The following is a 17,936-nucleotide window of genomic DNA, read 5'->3' as shown; positions in this document are numbered from 1 at the left end:
ATGCCTAGCTGACAAAGACCACCTGAGAACAGAACTACACACCCTCACTAACGTATTAATTTCCAACAGATTCCAAAGAAACACTATCACCAATCTAATCCGAAAAGAGATACCCCAAAAAAACCAAGACACAGAACAAGACAATGGTATCGCACTCCTCCCCTACATCAAAGGCACCACAGACAAAATCAGCAAAATTCTCCACAAACACAATATCAGGACAGCCTTCGGCACTGACCAAAAAATAGCCAACATCCTAAGAAACCCCAAAGACAGGATCCAGCTAGAAAACCAAGGAGTTTATGAAATACCATGCAACAATTGCCCAGCCACATACATTGGACAAACCAACAGGAGAATAAATGCATGCATTGCAGAACACAAAAACGCAGTCAGAAGAGAAGAAAATACTTCCTCCCTCTTCCAGCACCTTAAAGCCACAGGACATGAAATTAATTTCGAACGAACCAAATTAATATCCAACACTGAACACTTCAGCAAGAGAATAATCAGGGAAGCCATCGAGATAGAGAAATACCCCCATAACATGAATAGACGGGACGATACCTCCCGCCTACCAGACATCTGGAAGCTAGCCCTCACCAAAAAAAATGAGTCCCAGCCACGAAAACCAACACCAGACCCGAAACAACATGGGACACCACCACCAATCCCCCTCATCAGACCCAGGCCCAAGCCCATCCTATAAATGAAAGACAACCACCATCCTGAAAACAGACCACAGCTGCTCCACCAGCTGTGGCACCCCCTGACCCCAAAACCAAACAAGCTGACACACGCCAAGAACACAGACCCAGACCCCAAACTCGAAGCCAGACTAAAACCCAGAATGCTACATCACAGCCACCCACTCAGGATATCACATCAGGAAACTCAGGAAATTACATCACAAGAATTCAAGAAGTTGCAACACAGCAAATGACCCAGGATATCACAGCACAAGACCAAGGAAACCACAGCAATAAGTCTCACAAGGTCATCACACAACCCATTACCCAAGCCGTTACGACACAGGAGGCCAATGGAAAAGAGATCAAAACACAAATGACCCAGGAGATTACAACACAGGATCCAGGATACCACAACAAAAGAACTCCCAAGCCCATCACACAACCCATTACCCAAGCCGTTAAAACACAAGAGGCTAATGGAAAAAAGATCACTACCAAACAAATGACCCAGGAGATTACAGCACAAGATCCAGGATATCTCCACAACAAAATTCACAAGGCCATCACACAGCCCATTATACCAACATCAGCTCCATCAACCAATCAAGAGGCATCCCAGCACACCAGCCCCCACCACCAGTATTTATAGAGAGACGGCAGCTCCGATCACACACTGCTTGCACTGGCACGAAGACAAAAGCACCAGCCTGAGGATGGCGAGTGGGACCTTGCCGAAACGTTGCCAAAATACTCTTAATCTTACATGGGAAAAGACCTGAACACACCTAGACCTACATATATGTATATGTAATGTGTGTGTGTGTGTGTGTGTGTGTGTGTGTGTGTGTGTGGCATTCAGCTTTGTTCGGGTATTTTCCCACGTCATAGTAGTTGTGCTTTTTAAAGTTGTAGCAACGTTTCGGCAGAATCTCATCTGCCATCATCAGGCTTCTGTATAGTGTTCATCTGTGAGTCAGGCTTTTACAGTGGTTTCAGATTTGAATTTGGGGCAGCCTATTGCTGTGCCAGAATGGGTTTTTCTTCATCCTGATTGGTTGAGAGTCTTGGTCTGTGTTTATTGGTCTTGGAGTTTGCTGTGTTCTGCTTGATTGGTGTTTCTAATATCTTCTGTCTGTTTTTTGGCTCTTTTGTATCTTGATTGGCTGGCAACATTGTGTTACTTTATTGGAGGCCTTTAGTGCAGCTTGGCTCCGGGTGAATGGACTGCTATCATTAGTTAGGAAGCTGGGTTTCATCTGGGTGCCTGGTTGGGGTGTGTTTGAGCTGGAGGTATCAGGGGGATCTGTTTGTGCCCAGGTGTTTGCCTGGCTTGTGGTGTGGAGATTTTTTGTTTGTGGTGCAGGCTTCCAAATGATTGACAGTCTGGTGGAATCATCTCTTCTGTTCATGCTTTCTGGTCTTTTTCAATCTCTATGGCTTCTCTGATGATTCTGTGGCTGGGGTTTTCTATAGTGGCTAGGGTTTTGGTGCCATTGAAGTTGATGCTATGACCTGTGGCTTCCATGTGTTGGACTAGTGAGGAAGTGTGTTCCAGCTTTTTGACTGCATTTTTGTGTTCATCCAGGCGGTACTTATTCTTCTATTGGTCTGTCCAATGTATGTGGTCGGGCATGATGCACAGGGGACTTCGTATATGCCTTGGTTTTCCAGGTCAATTTTATCTTTGGGGTTTCTGAGGATGGCTGCTATTTTTCTGTCTGTTTTGAAGGCAGTCTTGATGTGGTGTCTGTGTAGTATCTTACTAATTTTGTCTGTAGTGCCTCTTATGTAGGGCAGGACAGCTGTTCCATAGGTCTGTTCATCTTCTGGGTCTCTATTATGTCTCAGTGTGTTTTTGTGGATCAAGCCGGTGATTTTGCTTTTGTGGAAGCCGTTGGCTGTCAGTACTTTGGTCAGGGTGCATAGTTCAGTCTTAATGTGTGTCTTGTCTGCCAGGCGTTTGGTTCTAGTAATTAGTGTTTAGCCACGGAGTTTATCTGTGCTGGGTGGTGGTGGGATTGGGCGTTGAGGTAACGGTTGGTGTGTGTTTCTTCTGGTATATGGTGTGTCCTAGTGTGCCATCTGTTTTTTTGTAGATTAGTACATCTAGGAATGGTAGTTGTTTGTTTGTTTCATTTCCATGGTGAACTTGATTTTGGGGTGTGTGCTGTTTAGGTGTGTTAGGAAGTTGTTTAGGTTTTCTTTTCCATGGGGCCAAATCACGAATGTGTCATCGATGTATCTTAACCATAGTTTGGGTTTGTGGATGGCATTGGCATTAACATTTCATCAAATTAACATTTCATCAAAGCACAGCAGCCACTAAACGTATCCTGAAAAGAACTGAAATGGCTCTACTAAGGAACGAGCTCCACAGTAAGAGATTCCAATTAGATCAGTTAAACAAAGATTTGCTAGCACTACACCTGGAATTGAGCAGCAAAATCCACCCTCTACTTTGGGACAAGATAAAACAACTTACAACTTGGAGATCTGAATCTGAAACCACTTACAAACAGGAAAAACTCTTGAAAAAAATTAAAGAAATTAGAACATGACAAGAAAACCCCCAACAACTCACAACAACACCTGAAACAATTAGTGTACAACATTTCCAACAGAGAACTCACCAAAACAGAAACAGATGTCCTAACCAAAGGATTCAATTATGCTATAGCACCCCAAAAAATCCCCACAGAATCCATCATATGTGCAGTAGAATCCAGCCTAACTAAATTAAATACAGATGAAGCTGATAAAATAACCAAGTTACCAACATCCTATGCACAAGCAAACCACCCAAAAGCAACTTGCAGAAAAATGAAATCAAAGCGCTACAAACCCTGAAAAGAGATAGCAGCATAATCATCCTCCCAGCAGATAAAGGGAATGCCACTGTAGTAATGGACAGTAAAGACTATGAAACAAAATTGACAGACCTACTCCAAGACTCCACATACAAACCCATAAACACAGACCCAACCACATATCTGGAAAAATTAACCAAGAAGAAAATTATAACCAGCCACATAAGCAAAGAGATCCAACACACGATCATACCCAGAGAGAAATCTTCCAGATGCCCCAAACTATACGGCCTCCCAAAAATACACAAAGAAGGCATACCTCTCAGACCCATAGTCAGCTCCAGAGGAGCACCACTACAAAACCTAGCTAAACACTTAGCAAAACAGCTACAGCCCCATGCTGAAACAGCAGCTTCACATGTACAAAACTCATACCACTTCTTGGAATTGATCAAAGATCTACATGTGGAGCAGGAAGATCTGCTTGTAAGCTTCGACGTGGTTTCACTATTCACTCAAGTCCCGATAAAAGAGACCCTGGAAATCATCAAAAATAAATACCAACCAGCTAAACACCTCATGGAACTAACAGAACACTGCTTAACCAACACATATTTCATATACAAAGGACAAAGATACAAACAAATTGAAGGAGCCCCTATGGGATCACCACTGTCACCTGTCATTGCAAACCTGTTCATGGAAGAATTCGAATCCAGAGCCCTGGCCAATGCCATCCACAAACCCAAACTATGGTTAAGATACATCGATGACACATTCGTGATTTGGCCCCATGGAAAAGAAAACCTAAACAACTTCCTAACACACCTAAACAGCACACACCCCAAAATCAAGTTCACCATGGAAATGGAAACAAACAAACAACTACCATTCCTAGATGTACTAATCTACAAAAAAACAGATGGCACACTAGGACACACCATATACCAGAAGAAAACACACACCAACCGCTACCTCAACGCCCAATCCCACCACCACCCAGCACAGATAAACTCCGTGGCTAAAACACTAATTACTAGAACCAAACGCCTGGCAGACAAGACACACATTAAGACTGAACTATGCACCCTGACCAAAGTACTGACAGCCAACGGCTTCCACAAAAGCAAAATCACCGGCTTGATCCACAAAACACACTGAGACATAATAGAGACCCAGAAGATGAACAGACCTATGGAACAGCTGTCCTGCCCTACATAAGAGGCACTACAGACAAAATTAGTAAGATACTACACAGACACCACATCAAGACTGCCTTCAAAACAGACAGAAAAATAGCAGCCATCCTCAGAAACCCCAAAGATAAAATTGACCTGGAAAACCAAGGCATATACGAAGTCCCCTGTGCATCATGCCCGGCCACATACATTGGACAGACCAATAGAAGAATAAGTACCCGCCTGGATGAACACAAAATGCAGTCAAAAAGCTGGAACACACTTCCTCACTAGTCCAACACATGGAAGCCACAGGTCATAGCATCAACTTCAATGGCACCAAAACCCTAGCCACTATAGAAAACCCCAGCCACAGAATCATCAGAGAAGCCATAGAGATTGAAAAAGACCAGAAAGCATGAACAGAAGAGATGATTCCACCAGACTGTCAATCATTTGGAAGCCTGCACTCACAAACAAAAAAATCTCCACACCACAAGCCAGGCAAACACCTGGGCACAAACAGATCCCCTGATACCTCCAGCTCAAACACACCCCAACCAGGCACCCAGATGAAACCCAGCTTCCTAACTAATGATAGCCGTCCATTCACCCGGAGCCAAGCTGCACTAAAGGCCTCCAATAAAGTAACACAATGTTGCCAGCCAATCAAGATACAAAAAGAGCCAAAAACAGACAGAAGATATTAGAAACACCAATCAAGCAGAACACAGCAAACTCCAAGACCAATAAACACAGACCAAGACTCTCAACCAATCAGGATGAAGAAAAACCCATTCTGGCACAGCAATAGGCTGCCCCAAATTCAAATCTGAAACCACTGTAAAAGCCTGACTCACAGATGAACACTATACAGAAGCCTGATGATGGCAGATGGGATTCTGCCGAAACGTCACTACAACTTTAAAAGCACAACTACTATGGCGATGGGAAAATACCCGAACAAAGCTGAATGCCATACATGTAGTACCACGAAAACGTAAGATATATATATATATATATATATATATATATATATATATATATATATATATATATATATATATATATATATATATATATATATATATATATATGTTTTCTTAAGTTTTGGGTACTTACATGTGTGTGTGTGTGTGTGTGTGTGTGTGTGTGTGTGTAATAAAGTGATAAAACATTCTCTTGTCTTGTTCCCTTTTCCTTAAAATATTTCAGCCTTAATGCTTATCTTCTAGATACTATCAGGAAAGTGGCAGGCTGTGACTGTGCAGAACGTAAAGCAGAGTTTTGCCTGGAACACTGCTAGTCCTGGTATATTAAGTCCACTTACATTTTTACCTTTCTCTTAAGTGACAGAGAACTTTACAGAACAACTTATGTATCTCTAAAAAAAAAAGTTAACTATGTTTTTATAAAGATATGATACCATTCATGAGGAAGAAAACATTCTTCCCATAGATTGAATAAATTTAGATGCTTCTTTTCTTGAACTGGGCATCCACACAGTTGTGAGAAAGGAACTAGTTATCTCATGTTCATGAATTAAATGTAGCCATTCCCTTAATACCCAAATCTATATACTACAACTCTCATTGTCATTACCTATAACTAACTAACTACCTTTAACTAACTAAAATGGTGCAAATTTAGGCAATAGTTTTGAACCAAGGTACTTCAAATAAACTAACTTACAGAATGTGTGCAAAACCCAGGACCTATGAGTCTCAAGGGACTGAAATTGTGGGGGGGCGGGAGTATGGCTATTTCAGTATTACTGGCTGCTGCTGGGCTGCTTCTGCAGTCATTTATTCCTCATTTTTAATGTTCTGTGACAGTTTCCCAGCCAGTCTTGCAATCCTTTGTTCCCTCCCACACCCAGTAGCAACCACTTACCTGCCTGCTGGAAAGGGAAGAAAAGGGAAGAGAACAGGAAGATGTCCTTATATATTCCTTATACAGATTAACAGAGTTGGAAGGAACCTCGTAGGTCATCTAGTCCAACCCCCTGCCCAAGCAGGAGACCCTACACCATTTCTGTCAAATGGTAGTCCAATCTCTTCTTGAAAGCTATGCTCCCTGCCAGATTCCCAAAGGAAACTCCAAAGGAAAGCCAGCAGAAAATCAGAAGTCACTCCTACTTTTTTGCCTGTTTTGTGTTTCTCTGTTTTAGAGTAGATATCTCTAAAATGAGAATCCAATGGAGCATAGGTTGTTTAGTATGCATTTAAAGACCTACATAACATCCAGGATAGCTATCTTGCTTCCTTCTTTCCATGCCACAACTGTTTATTTGTTTTTAAAAAGGAGGAAGATGATATATACTCAATGACATGTATGGTTCCTCAACATGCTGACTTTTAGATGTGCTGGACTGCAATTCCTATAATTCCCAACATTTCCTTAAGAATTAGGAATTAAGTTGAAATAGTTTGCTCTGGAGTGACCTCTCATATAACAGTCTTTCTCAAAAATCTCAAGTTTGGCTCCTAGTGGGAAATCTTCACAGCTACAACTTAGGAGCTACAATCACTTAGGAGCTCAGTTACACCTGCTATTTCAAAAGCATTTTAAAAAGAAGCACCTCAAAATGAGGCAAAAAACAGATGTTTGAATGTGGGTGTTTTGTTTTTTTTACAAGGCAAAAGAAAGTGGTCAGGAAAGGTTCTAGCAATTGTACAGGAGGATCAACATGCAACAGTAATAGCCTGTACAAAGTAATGTTGTAATGATCACATATACAATTCCCTCATAATTTTCACCCTTGGACCTTGGTGACACATGTTGTGCTTGGGATTATGCAGCTAAATCAAATGAATGGAAAGCAGCAGCATTCTATCTAGGCTCCTAAATTAGAATAATTTTAGAATTGTCCTCAAGTGCAAGGCAGAATAAATTCAAAGAACATCCTTCCCAGACATGTTCCCTTAAAATAAATTGGAGTTCAAAGTCTGTAATCTTTGAATGATTAAGAGTTGGAGCCTAACACATGCAGAAGCCTGTAAGAAAGAAACAGAAAAGGGAGAAATGGCTCATTATATCTGTTATGATCATAGCATCTGACAATAGTAACTCACTTATACAAATAATTGTTGTCTGACTGCATAAATAGCTTTGCATACCCTTCTAATCTGCATGAAAAAAATTGGACAAATTAAAATAGGCCGGCAAATGCAAGGCAGTCTTCAGCTCCTTCATCTCTCTGTTTAGAAATAAAGCATTGGCCACTGGGCATTAATTCAGCAAAGTACTTCACTTGATCTGATTAGTCCATTGGATTGTTGCTGAGCTAAGCCTCTGGTGAAGCATTCACTCCGCCTTTTCTCTTTACCTAACTCTCATGTTTAATAAAAGTTGCCAGGAGCTAGCATTTAAGTATGTGCCTCAGTAAAACCTTCTGCATAAGCTATAAAAGATGAACACCACTATTGGTACAGTATTGTAAGCACAAGTTGAAATGAATGGATACCTTCCAAATGTCTGTATATTTGCAGCAGTGTATGCTTCAGGGAATATTGACATTTGCCCACTAACAATTAATCACCCTGAAATATTTTATTCTGGACACAGAGAAAGGCAATCTGCTAGCTGAAAACCACCAAATGAACCTGTTGTTATTAATGCCACTCTGAGTTATAGAAGACAGGGAAGCAGGGTTCATCTGGTACTGCTTAGATGCTTTAGCTGCAAGAACTGGACATCATTTTATATTTGCCAACTCATTTCTATTTAATCAATAATCTTGTGTCACATTAAGCAGGATAGAGTTTTCTGTTGGAGTTAGGTTGCTGTGTATCTTCAAGTCAGTGCCTGGATAGTCCCTGCAGGTTTTTGTTTTTGTTTTACAAAATTTTGGAATTATGTCTCATTATACTCAGTAATTCAGGTCATGGTTGTCCCAAAGGTGCTTTTCTCCAAAAGGCAACTGAACTTTTTAAAATTTTTTCTTGAAGATGTTTCCCTGCTCATCTGAGAAATGTCTTCAGTTCTAACTAACTGGTGGATTTATATTCCTTTCAGTCAGCCAGTTCCTAAGACTCTGAGTATTCTTTAAACCACCTCAGGGTTCATTTGTGTCCTCAGGGTCACCTGAATCAGAGTGCAAACCAATATGGAACCATCTTAGGACTGCTGATAAGACTCATTGTAAACAGAAGATAGGTGCTGTTGAGAGAGGCCTGTTCAGTTTTAACAAAGATAGCTTCTTTGACTCCTCTTTCAAAGTAGTAGTCCTCTCTGTCCAGAATGTGAACCTTGTTGTCTCCAAAGGAGTGGCCCTTGTCTTTCAGGTACAGATGAACTGCTAAATCATATCCTGATGAGTTTGATCTCTTGTGTGTTATGCCATGCACTTTGGAGTGGTTGTTTTGGTTTTGTTTTGATTTTGGAAGTAGTTTTCTATCAACTCCTTCTTAGGACTAATAATGAAAGTGATTGATCCAAGGTCACCCAGGTGGCTTTGTACCTAAGGTAGGAGTAGTACTCATAGTTTCTTAGTTTCTAGCCTGATGATTTTACCACTGTACCAAATTGGGTCTTTGGAGTTATTAGGATCAAATTTTCTGCTGTGTGCAACATTTTACTTATTCCATATTCAAAATGGTTGAAATTCCTGGGAAAAAAAGCCATCTGAATCATTGATCATATGCTATATGAGGTATGAGTGTGCATGTGAGTGCGTGAGTGAGTGAATGAGTGAGAAATAAGGAGCAGGGGAAAGAGAAAGTGGAATTTTAGAGGAAGAGAAGGATAATCAATAGAATATAGTCTGAATTTTATTAATATTGATTCTGAGTTTACAGTACTGTTTTGTTCTCTAAACTTGAAGTTCAGAGAAACATTAGGGCAGTGATCTTTTCTAATTCATTTTAATTGGAAAGATGAAATAGAAGTGGAACAAGCATTTATTAAAAGTCTATTTTTGTTTTCTAAAATGAAAAAAGAGAGGGTTTCCGGTTTGTCGGCTTTGCGAGCGGTAGGATTGCGAAGCTGCGCGATCCCCGCCGCGCTAGCCGCTTTTGGGGCTCCGATCCGAAAGGTTGCGTGAGCAAGGCCACCCTGCAGGGGCAGCTGAAGGTAGGGGATCCGGAAAAGGGTTTGGGGTGTTGCAGACCCTCCCTGGCCGGCAGAACCTCCTTTACCAAGACGGCGTAGCAGCGGTCCGTAATGGCTGCCACAAAGAAGCCGGCAGCTGGGCAAGTATGCGCAGGAGGAAGAGGAGAAAGTTTTTAAAAGTGAAAGTCTTCTTGGTCGATCCAGGACTCTGAGATATATTTAATTTAATTCCTGGAAGTGATGGCTTTTTGGATGATTCTTTCCACAAGAGAAAGTAAGCGGCAATTCTGAGGTGCTGAAAGGAAAGTTTACTCTCCCTCCCGATGGAATTAACAAACGGATATTAAGAAACCTGTTTTTTTTTTCAGGTAAAACTAGCTTTATGGGATAAGTCGGAAGGGAGAGGACAAAAATATATTTATCTGGTTGGATTTTGTTGGAGGAGATGCCTTAAGGATTTGGAGACAGAAATAAAATTTTAATAAGGCTTCAAAACACAGATTTGGATTTTCTTTTTTCCTTTGTCTGATACTACCCCTGGAAGAGAAAGTGGAAATTTTGGCTTGGCTTGGATTGATTGAGGATTGTGGACTTTGGGATTGTCTTACTTTTCTTTTGGAATATTTTGGTTGGAGTAAGAAGAAAGAGGGAAAAAGAAAAGAAAAGATTTATAATGGCTTTCTCCCTTGAGGAACTGAGGGATGAATATGAGCAAACAAAAGCAGCCTGTAAAGATGGTATGGAAAAAGCTTTTCTATTTTTAGAAATGGCGCTGGTTAACTATGAACAGACAATGCGACAGATGGAACAACAACAAGAAGAAGAAGAAGACACCATCTTTAATGAGTCCCAAAATTTATCTAAGGAAGAAGGAAGGAAGAAAGCGAGGAAAATGAAGGACTTAAGATCTAAAAAAACATTTAAGAAAGAGAAAAATATGATGCAAAATAAATACAATGATAGCAAAAAGAGAAAAGGGAATACAACAGAGAAGGGATGCCAGCAAGACAGAGGTTAGAAGAAGGGGGTAGGAAGATCTGGTGGGGGAAGAAAGAAAGGGGAAAGGCGGAGAAATGCCACAAAGTTTTAAAAATGGATGGGAAAAGAGGAATCTTTTTCAGGGATAAAGGGTAAAGTATAAATTTTCTTAAAAAGATTTTGCAAGGTACATAAGAAGGTATTATAATATTTGTATTAGAAATAGAAAATTAGAATGGCTTAAGAGTTAATAAGAAATTAAAATGTTGAAATGTTTAATAATGATTGATTTTTAAAATGTAATAAAATATTGAAGGGAAAGGCAATGAGAATGCTATAAGATTTATTATTTAGATTTATTATTTAACTACGTATTTAGGAGGATACTATGTATTTAAACATTTCCGATTTATTACTCTGTTTTTATTGTTATTAAAAGTAAAAATTAATAGATAGAATGTACCAAGCAGAATCAGATTGGATATTAGGTGTCATTTTAAATGTTAATCTAATATTTAGGGAGAGGATAGAAAGGCATCATACTCTGATTAGAGATTTCAGGAGAAATTCTTCTTTTTTTTTTTCATTATAAGGAATGAGATAGAGGGATAATAAAGGATGGGCAAAAGATACAAATATAATGATTTAAATTAAGATGGATTGAATAAGATAGAATTATGAAGAGTGAAATGTGTGGAGAAGTATATATAGAAGATACAGAATGGTAAACAAAATAGGTAATGATCTGTAAGATGAGCATGAATATAATTAAAGCCCATATAAAGAGAGGTACCGGGGGCCAAGTTACTTTACTAAAAGATTTTTTTATATGTTTGTTTGTGTCTGTTTATGTCTTTGAGAAGTATTGGTGAAACCTTTTAGAAACACAGAAAGAGAATGACGATAATCAAGTCAGAAAGAAATAGAGGATAAGAGATGTTTTTATGCTCATTTAGAAATGGTTTAAAATAGAATTGTATTGTATAAGATAAGGTTTTATCTGACTTGTAAAATTTATAATGGAAAAAGGTTCAAATATGTAATGGTTGATGATGATTTGTTTGTTTTTGAAATTAATAAAACTTGTTTAAAAAAAAATAAAAATAAAAATTAAAAAAGAAATAAAACCAAATTCTAGGACAGAGAGGGTTTATCAATAAATATACAAGTACAATATTTTTGAAAGACAACCAGTTTGTGTACTGGTTAACAGTCTACAAACCATGAATCCTATTTTAAGCATGAAGCCAGCTTGGTGACTTTGGTCAGTTACTCTCTCTCAGTCCTAAGAAGAAGGCAACAACAAGACACTTCTGAAATCTTACCAAGAAAACTCCAAATAGTGGAAGGTGGAGCTTAGTTTCGGCGATACAGCTGTAATCTCGGGGCTCCGAGATCACAGCTGATATTTTCGCCCCCGGTCGGTTCTAATGGACCTAAACCGTCCCGTAGAGACGGTGACTGTGTAGGGCACATTTCCTGGATCCCAGGGACATCGCAAAGTCCCTGGTTCGATCCGGAAGAAGTCCTATTGCTGGCGGCGGAGAGGCAGCCTCCATAGCTGCTAAAGTCGGGACAGCTCCAGTAAGGAAGAGCTGAGAGTGAAAGTGTGTCAGCTGGGTGAGAAACTTTTTTTTTGCTAATTAGCTGAGTTTTGAAAGGACACTCTGGATATAAGAAGAAATCTGTGAGATTTTTTTTTGACAAAAACTGTATGAGCGGCGTTTTTTAAAGAGATGTCAAATTGAGGCTTGGATTTTTTTTTCTATTTCTTACTTTTTTGGGGGGAATTTCAGCGTGACTTTATAGTTAACTGGACTGAATTTTCTCTTATATATATTTGCTCCTTTTTGAAGATAGAGGCTCCCTTTGGCTATTGTTTATATATATATATATATATATATATGGATCTTTGGTTATTCGGGTTCTCTCCCGCGTAAGATTCAAAGTATCTAGGCAACGTTCGGCGAGGTCCCACTCGCCATCTTCAGGCTGGTGCTTTCGGCTTAGTGCCAGTGCAAGCAGTGTGTGACCGGAGCTGCCATCTCTATATATACAAGTGGTGGGGGGTGGTGTGCTGGGCTGGTTGGCTGTGCTGCAGCCTCTTGATTGGTTGATGGAGTTGATGTTGGTATAATGGGCTGTGTGATGGCCTTTTGTTGTAGAGATATCCTGGATCTTGTGCTGTCATCTCCTGGGTCGTTAGCCTCTTGTGTTTTAACGGCTTGGGTAATGGGTTGTGTGATGGGCTTGTGAGTTCTTTTGTTGTGGTATCCTGGGTCTTGCGTTGTAATCTCCTGGGTCGTTTGTGTTTTGATCTCTTTTCGATTAGCCTCCTGTGTAGTAACAGCTTGGGTAATGGGTTGTGTGATGACCTTGTGAGATTTATTGCTGTGGTATCCTTGGTCTTGTGCTGTGATATCCTGGGTCATTTGCTGTGTAGTGACTTCTTGAGTTCTTGAGGTGTAATTTCTTGAGTTTTCTGATGTGATGTCCTGAGCGGGTGGCTGTGATGTAGCATTTTGGGTTTTTAATATGGCTTTGAGTTTGGGGTCTGGGTCTGTGTTCGTTTGGCTTCGAGTTCGTGGTCGTGCCACATCTTCATGGTGGGGGTCAGTTCGCTTCATGTATGGTTCAGAGGAGTTTGAAGTGGATAGTGATGCAGCTGCAGTGCGGCTTCTGGTCTGTGGTCGTGTCTCATCTTCTGTGTGGGTGTGAGTCTGATTTTTACGTGGAAGTGTGGTGGTGGCATCTTGTGTGGCTCTCATGGGTGTGGGTCTGGTGTCATTTATCATGTTGGGTACTGTCTGTTCATGAGGGCGGGTTTCCAAATGGCTGGTAAGCGGGAGGTGTCATCTCTTTTATTCATGCTGTGTGGGCGTTTTTCTATCTCTATGGCTTCTCTGATTATTCTGCTGCTGTGGTGTTCAGTTTTGGCGATAGTTCTGGTATTTTTAAGGTCAATCTCATGTCCTGTGGCTTTGAGGTGTTGGACCAGGGAAGAGGTTGGTTCTTCTTTTTGATTGAGTTCTTATGTTCTTCAACGCGTGCACTTATTCTTCTGTTAGTTTGTCCAATGTATGTGGTGAGGCAGGCAGTGCAGGGGATTTCATATACTCCTTGGAGGCAGGCAGTGCAGGGGATTTCATATACTCCTATATATATATATATACATATATATATATATGTGTGTGTGTGTGTGTGTGTGTGTGTGTGTGTGTGTGTGTGAATACTTTCTCTTTTTGCTTAATTTAAAAAAAAAATGTTTTTTTGGCTGGTGGTGGGGGGAGTGGATTAAGAAACTTTGTAACACTGCCAACTAGAGGCTTGAAAATATTTCATTTGAATTGTAAAAGAACTATGAAAAGACTACTTCTCAAGGACATTACAATTTGATAAGATAGAGGGAGAGCGTAGCAAAATATTATTACAGGTGTTCTCCTGGACTCTTATCAATATTTCAACACTTGAGGCTTGGCCTTGAAGCTTGTTGAGAAGAGAGTCATAATAAGAGCCTTGGACAAATAAATAGAGTGCAGTGTGTTGTTGTTTTTTTGTTATCTTTTTTCAGTCGTGCACCCTTACTCACCAGCCTCTCTGTAAACTTTAATTTTAGTAATATTCGTATTTTTGCTTTTTATTTTAAAGGGAAAGCCTCAGAATTTTTTTTTTTTATTTTTCTTTTCTTCTCCTTTTTTTTTACTGGGATTCTTTCTGCTTTTTTCATTTATATTTTTGGACCACTCTGCCTTTTCTTTTTTATTATTGAGACTTCCCAATTGGATTGAAGATTATTATTTTGGGGGGAGGGGTTGGTTTTTTTTTTTTTTGTTGTTGTTGTTTGCTTCCTTCTATTTTTCTATTTTTCATTTTTTACTTTGGATTACTTCATAATTGGATTAGGGTCTAGAAGAATCTGAAGCTTTTCTTCTTTTTCTCCTTTTTTTTTTTTTGTTATTGGGCTTTTTATTATTGGATTTTTCCATTTTGGATTATAATTGGCTATTCGACCAGTTGGATTAAAAGCTAAAAAGAATTTGAAGGTCTTGAAGCATCAAAATGAGCAGAAAACCCATATCTTCTGGCGTTTCTACTTCTACCTCTGCCTCCCCACCAGCTGGACAACGCCTGATTCAGACAATGTTGAAGCAAGATAAAGAACAAGAAAAAGTGACTTTACAGATGATTATGCAAGGAATCCAAGATCTCAAGATAAAATCAGACGCCATTGAACAAAGAATAGAGAATATTGAAGAAAGAACAGGGAAGACTGATGAAAAAATTGAAAATATTCAGCAAATGATGACGAAGTATGAGGAGAGATTCCAAAAATTGAGGAAGAAGGTGCACAAAGAGAGGAGAAGATTGGAAATATTGATAGTAGATTAACAGTGGTTGAACAAGATAAAAGTGGGATGTTGAGGTGGGAGATGGAGAGGTCAGAATTCTATCTCAGATTTCAAAATATAGAAGAAGAAAAAGGAGAAAACTTGGTTGCGATAATGATAGAAATTTTGGCGGATGCGTTGGAAATTACAGAGGAAAAGATGATGGATGGAATAGATGAGGTATATCGAGTCTTTACAAGATATGCGATGAGAAATAAACTACCAAGGGAAGTTCATATTAGATTTACCAAAAAATCCATCAAAACACAAATACTACAAGTTGTAAGAGAGAAGATATTGAAATACAAAGGCAAAGAGATTGTGGTTTTAAAACAAATACCCAGAAGAGTGAGAAAGATGAGAAGAGAATATCGATTCCTGACCAAAATGTTATTGGATAAAGAAGTGAATTATAGATGGCTGATTCCAGAAGGATTAATGTTTACGTGGAAAGAACAGAGACATAGAATTGATTCAATTGAGAAAGCAAAACTTTTCTACGCAGAATTTTTTTGGAAGGAGAGAAGCAGAGGCAGAGAAAGAGGTCTCATTAATTGAGTTTCAAGAGGAACAATTGGAGATTGAAGAAGAGGAAGGTGCAGTAGGTGGACAGGTGGATAGGAAAGAACAGCGTGAAGTGAGATCCACGAGAGCTGTTATACCTAAATATAAAGCATAATCAGGGAGGGAAAAAAATTGATTACAATTAATATAAATGGACTTAATTCAGCTGTTAAAAGAAGGAAAACTTTTCATAAATTAGAGAAATTAAAATTTGATATAATTTGTTTACAAGAAGTACATATTAAAAAGCAACATGAACAATTGTTACCCTGTTTCTCCAACAATACGGCCTCCCCCAATAGGAAGTCCCAGCATGTTTTATAGGCATGAAATGAAATTAAGCCCTCCCCCAAATTAAGGCCTATATTAAAACATGCAAAATGGGGGAATGGTGGGGGCTTGCTGTTAGGAAGTACTTTTGTTGCACACCCAGATATGGTGCTGCCTGCGTTGACCCCGATACGAAGTGCCCCACCAACACCGAGGTCAACATCCAAGCTGTCGCCGCCCTCCTGCCCGAAGATGCAAGGGGGAGAATTAAGTCACCCTCGAAAAGACGGCCTAGCCATTTTTCGGGCTCAAAAAAATAAGACCCGGCCTTATTATAGGAGAAACACGGTAGTACAACCAGAATTAGGGAAAATATTTACTTCTTTGACTCAATGTAAGAAAAGAGGAGTGGTTCTATACATTAAAGAGGTCATCCCAGCAAAATTGATCTATACGGATGAAGACGGAAGAGTATTAATGGTGGATATAATGGACAATAATATAAAAATACTCTTGATTGCAATTTATGCTCCGAATGATAAACAAGAAGAATTTTATAAAAAATTACACATGAAAATAACTGGACTGGACTATGTTAATATAATTATGATGGGAGACTTTAATGGAATTGTGGACAATAAACTGGATTATATAGCAACAACAACAAAGCAAAATAGAAAGACTCTCCCTAAATCTTTTTTTTAAAATGACAGATGAATTAACCTTAAAAGATATTTGGAGAGAAAGAAATGTTAAAGCTAAACAATTTACTTTTTATTCAAATAGACATTTATCATGGTCCAGATTGGATATGATTTGGATCTCATCAGAATTAATATCTAATATTCAAGAAACAAATATTGAAACAAGTACTTGGGCAGATCATAGCCCAATGACAATTAAATGGAAGGGACAAAAAAAAAGATCGAGGTGGACGTTAAACAATACTATTTTAAAGGAAAAAGATTTTACACAATGGATGGAGAAAGAATTGGTTTTTTTCTTTAGGGAAAATAAAAAAAAAGATACTTCATTGCAGAATGTTTGGGATACAATGAAGGCATATGTTAGAGGTTTGATAATAGATTATATAAGAAGAAAGAACATTAGGAAAAGGCAAGCCACTAAGATCTTGGAAGATGAATATAAAAGACTTGAAAAAGAATTACAGAAAATGCCACAGAAAAAGGAAATTAAATTGAAGTTGGATATAACTAAACATAAAATGGAATTAATAGAGAAAGAAGAATTGGCGCAGAAAAATTAGAAATGCTAAACAGAATTATTTTGAAGACGCAAAACAAACCAGGTAGATGGCTAGCATATAAATTGAGAAAAGAGAAAGAATCAAGAAAAATATTGAAGTTAATAGATGATCAAGGCCAAGTTTGTTATGGTAACAAGGAGAAAAAGGAAATTGTTCAAGATTTTTATGGGCAACTATACAAACAAGAGAATATTGATGAAGAAAAAGTTAAACAGTATTTACAGAATGCTAACCTACCGAAGATGCCTAAAGAGATTGAAGAAATGCTAGAAAGCAACATAACAATGATGGAATTAACTGAAGCACTTAAGAAACAAAATAATGGGAAAGCACCGGGTCCAGATGGGCTTCCGGCAGAATTCTATAAAACATTTCAAGAATCATTGAGCATTCCATTGCTTGAAGTTATGAATGAAGCTATGTCAAAGAAGATGATACCTAAAACATGGTCAGAGGCTTATATTACACTTATTCCAAAAGAAGAGGCTGATCCACTGCAAATTAAGAACTATAGACCTATTTCTCTATTAAATGCAGACTATAAAATTTTTGCTTCAATTTTAGCAGAAAGACTTAAAAATACTTAAATAATTTTATTCACCCAGATCAAAATGGATTTCTGCCAAAGAGACAAATTAGAGATAATATGAGAGTAATCTTGGATACTTTGGAATATTATGAGGCACATCCTGAAAAGCAAATGGCTTTGATATTTCTAGATGCTCAAAAGGCATTTGACA

Source organism: Notechis scutatus, chromosome 3 (genome assembly GCF_049901735.1).
Source record: "Notechis scutatus isolate UNSWTSFEM ecotype Mainland chromosome 3, rNotScu1.2, whole genome shotgun sequence".
NCBI lineage: Eukaryota > Metazoa > Chordata > Lepidosauria > Squamata > Elapidae > Notechis > Notechis scutatus.
The sequence above is the reverse complement of the archived record's forward strand: the minus strand, read 5'-3'. Positions refer to the sequence as shown.